At 37.8% G+C, this 7,654-nt stretch overlaps 1 long non-coding RNA gene across 1 annotated transcript; it reads left to right on the top strand.

The window, feature by feature from the left end:
* Positions 1-3,419: 3,419 nt before the first annotated feature.
* On the top strand, positions 3,420-6,415 carry LOC134756523 (uncharacterized). The gene is made up of 3 exons (XR_010129260.1): positions 3,420-3,495; positions 3,637-3,714; positions 6,287-6,415. It is a non-coding gene; the product is annotated as an uncharacterized lncRNA (long non-coding RNA).
* Positions 6,416-7,654: the final 1,239 nt, after the last annotated feature.

Raw genomic sequence — 7,654 nt, 5'->3', positions numbered from 1 at the left:
ATTGTTTGTATTCAGCTTAGACTCATTGTCTGCAGGTTCTAGGATCAGTCATCACAGGTGGAAGGCATAATTTTCTGTACTGCTACATTAAAGCTGAACAGTGCCAACAGCCAGGCATCTGCAGTAATTGCTTTCATGTATCGAGGTCTTGAGGCATGCCTGTGAAAGTTAGAGGAATAATGTGGATTTTTTAAGAATGAATTAATTTATTGAAAATTGAACAATGTTTTGGAGGTTAAGAGTATTTAAAAAAATTTAAGGTCTAGTTTTTATAGAAACAATAAAAATGTCTTCCAAAGAGTAAACCCCTTTTCCAAACTTTCTCTTCTGTTACATTATGTCAACATATGAACTGATGAATCAAAAAGTGTGAGTCCAGAAATGCCAAAAATCCAATTTCTGAACCACAACATACATGGGTAAAAAAACCAGAGATGATCTGTAGGCAGTCGATTAACATGGTTCCTGAACTTGGATTGCTGAAATTCAAGCTGAATCCAGCTTACACACTGTACCCCAAAGTCTCAATTCTCTTCAGTAGGTTTCCTCTCCTAGGTTCTTTCAGAATCTCTGTTAGAAAATGAAGATGAATTTGCTTGTGATGTGTATATATGTGTTATGTGTGACGTGACATGTGTATGTGTGTATTTGTAAGTGGTTTGGGGGTGTGTATATGTGTATTGTGTTTGTGCATATGTGTTTTGGAGTGTGTGTATATGTGTGTGGCACTTGTGTATTTGTATAGGGGACATATAGATATACGGTGGCTGTGTATGTGTGGTGTGTATTTGCACACAGTGTGTGCATGTTTGTGATATGTATGTATATGCATTTGGATTTGGAGTTTGTGTGTTCTGTGTTGTGCATTTGGGCATGGGGGTGTGTTTGTATGTGATTCATATGTGTATGTAGTGAATTTGTATGTGTTATGTGTACATGTGCGTATGTGGTGTATTTGTATGTAGTGTAGGGATATGTCTATGTGTTGCATATGCATATGTCTGTGTATTTGTGATATATGTGTGTATATTTGCATTTGGGGTGATGTGTATATGAGTTTGTGATAAATTTATGTGGTGTGTATAGTCTGTGGTATGTGTTTGCATTATGTGTTTATGTTGTATATGCACGTGCGTGGTGTATATGGTGTATGCATGATGTGTATATGTATATATTTGTATGGCATGCAGTGTATGTATTGGTATGTAGTAGTGTGTGTATGCCTGTGGAATGTGCATGTGTGTGGGCTATGTATTGTGTGCTTTGTGTATGTGTATGGGCTATGTATTGTGTGCTTTGTGTATGTGTATGTGTGTTTTCATAAAGCATGTGTGTGTTTGGGGGTCTTTTATTGGCGTGTTAGTGTGAATATGTGTGATATATTGTATTTGGTGTGCATATGTCATGCACGTGATGTGTGTGTGTGTGTGTGTGTGTGCTGGCATGTACACATTATAGCTGGGTACATATATGTGTGGGGTGGAGGGAGAGAAAGGGTGTATGTGGTATAGTTACAAATAGTCGTTTATCCATTAGTAGTTTCAGATTCATTGAAAGGCTATTCAAAGCTATTATTGCAATTAGTTCAGTCTTGAAATAAGCTAAACACAGTAGTATCCCCAAAATAATTCTGTTTCTTTCTCTTGGCTCTTCCAAAGTCATGATAGGCTGTGGACAGGAATGCCTAACCAGTTGGTTCTAATAGGCTTCCTTGGCTCCCCATGTCCTCTGGGGAGCTGGCTGATGTTGCAAGGAAGTGAAGGAAAGGCCTCGAGGGCACTGTGAGAGTGTTAAAAAATAGAGTAGGCCGGGCGCGGTGGCTCACGCCTCTAATCCCAGCACTTTGGGAGGCCGAGGGAGGCAGATCACGTCAGGAGATCGAGATCATCCTGGCTAACAAGGTGAAACCCCGTCTCTACTAAAAATACAAAAAATTAGCTGGGCGTGGTGGTGGGCGCCCGTAGTCCCAGCTACTTGGGTGGCTGAGGCAGGAGAATGGCGTGAACCCGGGAAGCGGGGCTTGCAGTGAGCCAAGATCGCGCCACTGCACTCCAGCCTGGATGACAGAGCGAGATTCCATCTCACAAACAAAAACTATGTGTGTGTATATATATATATATATATATAGAGAGAGAGAGAGAGAGAGAGAGAGAGAGAAATTCATCAATTTGTATATGCACTTCATTGCAAATCAGAGACATCATTACGTTTTCATTGGCCATAGCTCTTCTTCAAAGTGGACCAATACTTCAGGTTGATTTTGTTTGGCACAAATTTGGTCTTCAAAATTGGATAGGGTCTTATTTCTCAGTTTAAAAATAAACTTGGCCATCCGCAAATGGCTTGACAAAGAAACCCCCCACAACCTCCTTTGAAGCTCTGTCATCTTCATATCTGAAAATAAAAACTATGTTTTCTGGCTGCTGAAAATTCTTCTTTAAATTTCTTAATATCAATTTTTTATTAGACTTCTAAAAAATAAGCTTGTCATGGACCTGAGGCTCAGAGACAGAATGTGAATACAAACACCGCTTGCTAAACATTCGTGCCATTTGTCCCTACATGCACTCTATTCAAAGAGTCGATCTAAAATGCAATTTTGAAACTGAAACAACGAACCTTTTCTCAGAATCCTCTGGCAGGGAAGCTGAGGTAGCGCCAGTAAGAAGTGCGCCAAATACTAATTACTCCCTTGAGAGCCAATCATTCTGCACAAACCTGCATAATGTTCCATCTCCTGAGCAATACAGATGCTGACATATTTCTTGTCTTGTTGTTTCCTGCCATTTAAAGATGTTGCTATTTGTTACACACTAAGCAGCAGGGAAGAGAGAAGCAAATGCACTTCAGTTACCTGGGCAATTTTTATAAATAACCAGTAGATACGGTTGTTTTGAAAGGCTTTCTTCTTATGTGTCAGTGCATACTTGATATTCTGCTTGATATTCTTAGGGCTTGGAGCCTCACTAGCAGGGGTCACTCAAAGGGGCCTCAGGGACCAGGCTACAGCATATGGAAAATGAATGATCAGGGCTTGATTCCTACCCTCCCTAACACCCATTACCTTAAATAGAACAGCTTCACTTAAAATATATATTTTTAATACTAGGATTTTGTATAATATTTAATTCAAGAAAAGAAAGAATAGATTAACTCACTGACTTTAAGCTTAAAAAGTATAGGGACTCTGAGTAATGAACAAGGATTTAGGGATTGCCTCCTATGTATGAATGGCAGGTGGCCAGCTCACTAAATATTCACAACAGCCACCAAAATACCCTGATCCAGCATCCACTGCCTTTGACACTATAGGAGTCATCTTTGATTCTAAACCTCTTTATTGCCTCATTTTCTACCCTATTAGAGACATAATTAACTCACAATGGAGCTGGAAAGATATGAAGGAGGTAGACCATGAGTGGTTTTGAAAGCCAGGTTAAAAAGGATAAACTTTGTCTTCAAAGCCATGAAATTTTATAGATACGGTTTCAGCAGGTCTGAGTTTTAGAAATTATTGTGATTGCTGGGTGGAAAATTAATTGGAGAGTGGCAAGACTGGAGATAGAGAGTTGATATATGATGTTACTGCCCTTTTATTTTCTATTTGCCATCTGAAAAAATGTATCTCTGTAATAGATGATAAGGCTAAGCAAAAGCCATGCCAACAGAACACTCATGAAATTAAAAAAGAAGGTCATCTATTTACTCATTCAGGTATTTAATTCATGTATTCATTCAATTTATTTAACAAATATTTGAGTGCCTACTGTATGCCTGGCCTTGTTCTAGGTGCTGGGGACAAATGCCACTGCCCTTAGGGAGCTCACATTCTAGAATGGGGAAGACAGAAAACAAGTAATGTTTAGTCTGTTAGATGGTGATAATGACAGAAGAAAAATAAAGAGGGATTGGGCATGCAAAGGGTTGCAGTGGAAGTTGGGATTCTTAAGAAAGGTATGATGGCCACTGAAGGCCTAGGGAGGGGACATTTCAGTAAAGACCCAATGGAGTGAGACTCCAATGAACCCAGTGAAGTTTACTGTGTGGGGACGCAGAGACAAGCATTGTAGGCAATGGGAACAGCAGAACAAAAGACTTGGAGAAAGCATATAACTCCACTGGCTTTCAGTAAAGAAGTCTGAGCTGGAGTTATAAATTTGGGAAATTTCAGCAAACCAGTGATATTTAAAGCTATGCACTCAATTGAATCAGTAAGGGAGAGCACACAGCTAGAGAAGAAAGAACTGCAAATGCACCTAAAGATCTGTACCATCCACATCTAACCCTCTTGATATTTCCTAGATGCCCTTTATCAGGCATTCCATACAATTATTTCTTCAATTATCTCATCTTCCAATAGCTATTCTTCTTCCAATGCAATAGTTTTATTTTCTACTGATTTGAAATACAAATTAATAGTATTTTAGCTACATATGTGGTTTAAATAGAATTCACAGGTAACCTAGGAACCTAGTTGACATTTTCAACAATGTTTCTATGGGAACATATATTCTGAATTCCAAATAAGTGTCTTTCACATTACTTTGGGAACATTATCCAGTTTCAGTTTGGAAACTGCTTGCAGTCCAATGCAGAAAAATATACATTTTTAACATCCTTCATATCTTTCTGTTTGCTCAAATATCCTTCATATTCTTCACATACATAATACAACTAAAATATTTGTTCCTTTGAATTTTAATATAATATGCTATTAATATTTTCATTATTATTAAGCATTTTTCTTTTTCATGTTGTGATCTTCCTCTTCCTTGGCCTTTGTCTGCCCTCACTCCCACCTTTATTGACATACATTAAGAACCATTTAACTTTGCTGATAGAATAAATTCTATTTAAGTGATGCGTACTAATTTTTATGTGTCATGGGAATCTACTCACTTCTTCCCATTACATGTCTCATTTACCTCACATTATTACCAGAACAGACTTGATTGGTGCAGTACTTGAAGTGATGACTCTGTTTCCTCTTGTGACATGAAATCCAGGTTGTTCATGACTGTAGGGGGTAGAAAAGAGGATGAGTAGCCATTGAGGTGACAGAAATTGAATGAAGCAGCAACAAATTCTCAGATTCTCATCCTTGGTTCAAATTTCTGGAACCCCTCAAAGACACCCCATCATTTGCTCTGACTGAGCCTTTTACATAAAGACTAAACTGTATTATTCACTGACTCTGGGTAAACAAATTTTCTTTTAACATCCTTCTTCATTGTACATTTCAGAGATGCCTTTTCTGTTTGCCACTGTGACGTTTTGCATGGAATGGCTAATCTACTCAAGAGGATCTCCCAGATTAGCTTCTTTCTGTTAGTCAGAATCATGCCTTATCCTCATGCTATTATGATTAATCTCTTTGAAAAACATGGAGTTTCAGTATTTGTAAGGCACATCTTTAAGTCACATTCTTTTAGTTACACCATTCACTGAGTTAATCTTTGGATAGGGTGAAATGTCATCAATATCATCAGAGGATTTCACAATCTCTTTCATTTGTTTCAGCCCAACAGTTTTCCTCCTGACTGGGGTAAATGATCACTTTGTCCTGCAGTCAAATTCTTTAGGTCTGCTGAACTGGAAAGCTTTGATTTCTGTTCGCACTTCTGGTTCACATTTTCTTTGCTTTCAGTCTTTCATTTTTTTCTCAAGTAATTGGAAAATATTGCATGCAGGTATTTTGGTGCAATAGAAAGACTATAACAGGACATCTGGAGATCTGGAATGTAGCTCCATGTATCAATGGACTGATATGTACTTTATGTTTCATTTTATGCAGGATTTGCGTTGTCTTCGCTACTTTCATTATTGTGTAGTTTACTTCATGTAGTGATACATTCTCATACTTGGAAGGCCCCTAAGTGGTACTTTATTGCAATTTCAACAATGATATCCCCTTTAACACATCTTTCATTCATGGTTGTACTTTTTTGATTGAACATCTTCAGGCATGTAAATTTCTACTCCAATAATTAATGGAAAACAATAATTGCTAATTACTAATTATTTTGAAAGGAAAAATCTTAACCCAATATATCTCCTCATAATGCACTTGGAAATTATTTGAGAAGCTAACTACCACTGTAACAAGATATTGTTTTCGTTGATCGAAGGTTGTCACAGGTGGTGGTAATTTGTGGAAGATTTGAGTGCCTTTATTCCCAGAGAAAAAAAGTCACTTCTTGCCATTTGTGGAACTAGGACTTATCCATTTTTTTCTTTCGTTATTTGGCACATTTATAATTTTATGAATCTGTGACTTTGCATGCAGATAGGAGTGCTCTTCCAAAGGCAGAAGTTAACATAGGCGTAATAGAAAATGGCTGGTGAAGATTTTTAAAAAAGAGGAAAGAGAAAGGAAGTAGAAAAGGATGAAGAGATGAAAAGGAGAAAGGAAAAGAAATGGACAAAGTAATGGTTTGTACAGTAAAGGAACTCATAGGTTTCATGGGGTAGTGGTATGGAAATCGCTAGTTATGAAATAATATTTCATCATTATTTATGAAGTTTCATTCATATATAAGAATTCATATTTAAGAATTACTTTTAGGAGTGAGTACACAGTGCTACGGAACACAGAAAAGTAATTAACATGGCCTCAGAGTAAAGATTTTACAGCAGAAGTAACACTGAAGCTGGGATTTGAAAGATAAAGGATTTTCACTGGTGGAACCAAGAGGTCAGGGGCTATCCAGGAATAAGCACCGTGTTCAAAGGCACAGATGCAGGAGAGAACGGAATATAGAGTGTTTGGAGAAGGGTGAGAAGGTGGAGTAATTAGAGTGCTGGGTGTAGTTAAAAAATAAAACCTGACCTTTTATGCCCGCCTGAAAACCGGAATCCTCATCCCGTAAGTAATGAGGAACCACTGGAACATTTTACATAAGACATTGTACATATTAGATCCGTGTTTTAGAAAGATAACAATTGATAGTGTAGAAGATGAAATGGTAAGAGGAGAGGCCAAATGTCCACTTCATTGGACATGAAGTTATTTTTAGTTATTATTATTGTAATAATTTTCTTTTTGTATTTGGAAATGATTAAATTTCAGCTCTCAGGCATTTTCATAGGCCTTGGAAAAGTTCATAGGGCCAAGGCACAGTGCTTCTAGTATCCAGTGAGTAAATGGCCCTGCACTCCATTGCTTTTCTTTTCACGCTGTTTGCAGTCCCAGAACATCACTTTTACTTGGGGACAAGAGTTCTTTTTTTCCTGACTCTGATGTACGGAAAGTAATCAGTCATGTGTTTTCCATACTCCCACTTTCCCTTTTCATTTTCTTAAATGGGTGTTATGGGCTAAATAGTGTCCCCTCAAAATTTAGAAGTTGAAGTCCTAACCTCCAACACCTCAAAATGTGACTGTATTTGGAGATAGCTTCTTTGAAGAGATAATTAAGGTAAAATGAAGTTATTAGGGTGAGCTCACATTCCATATGACTGGTGTCCTTATAAGAAAAAATTTGGACATAGACACAGAGAAAGACCATGTGAAGAAAGAAAGAGAAGATGGTCATCTACAAGCCAAGGCGAGAGACCTCAGAAGAAACTAACTCTGGTGACACCTTGATCTTGGACTCCCAGCCTTCAGAAATATGAAGAAATTAATTTCTGTTGTTTAAGCCATCCAATCTCTG

This window comes from Gorilla gorilla, chromosome 10, assembly GCF_029281585.2.
Source record: "Gorilla gorilla gorilla isolate KB3781 chromosome 10, NHGRI_mGorGor1-v2.1_pri, whole genome shotgun sequence".
NCBI classification, from domain to species: Eukaryota; Metazoa; Chordata; class Mammalia; order Primates; family Hominidae; genus Gorilla; species Gorilla gorilla.
The sequence above is the reverse complement of the archived record's forward strand: the minus strand, read 5'-3'. Positions and strand labels throughout refer to the sequence as shown.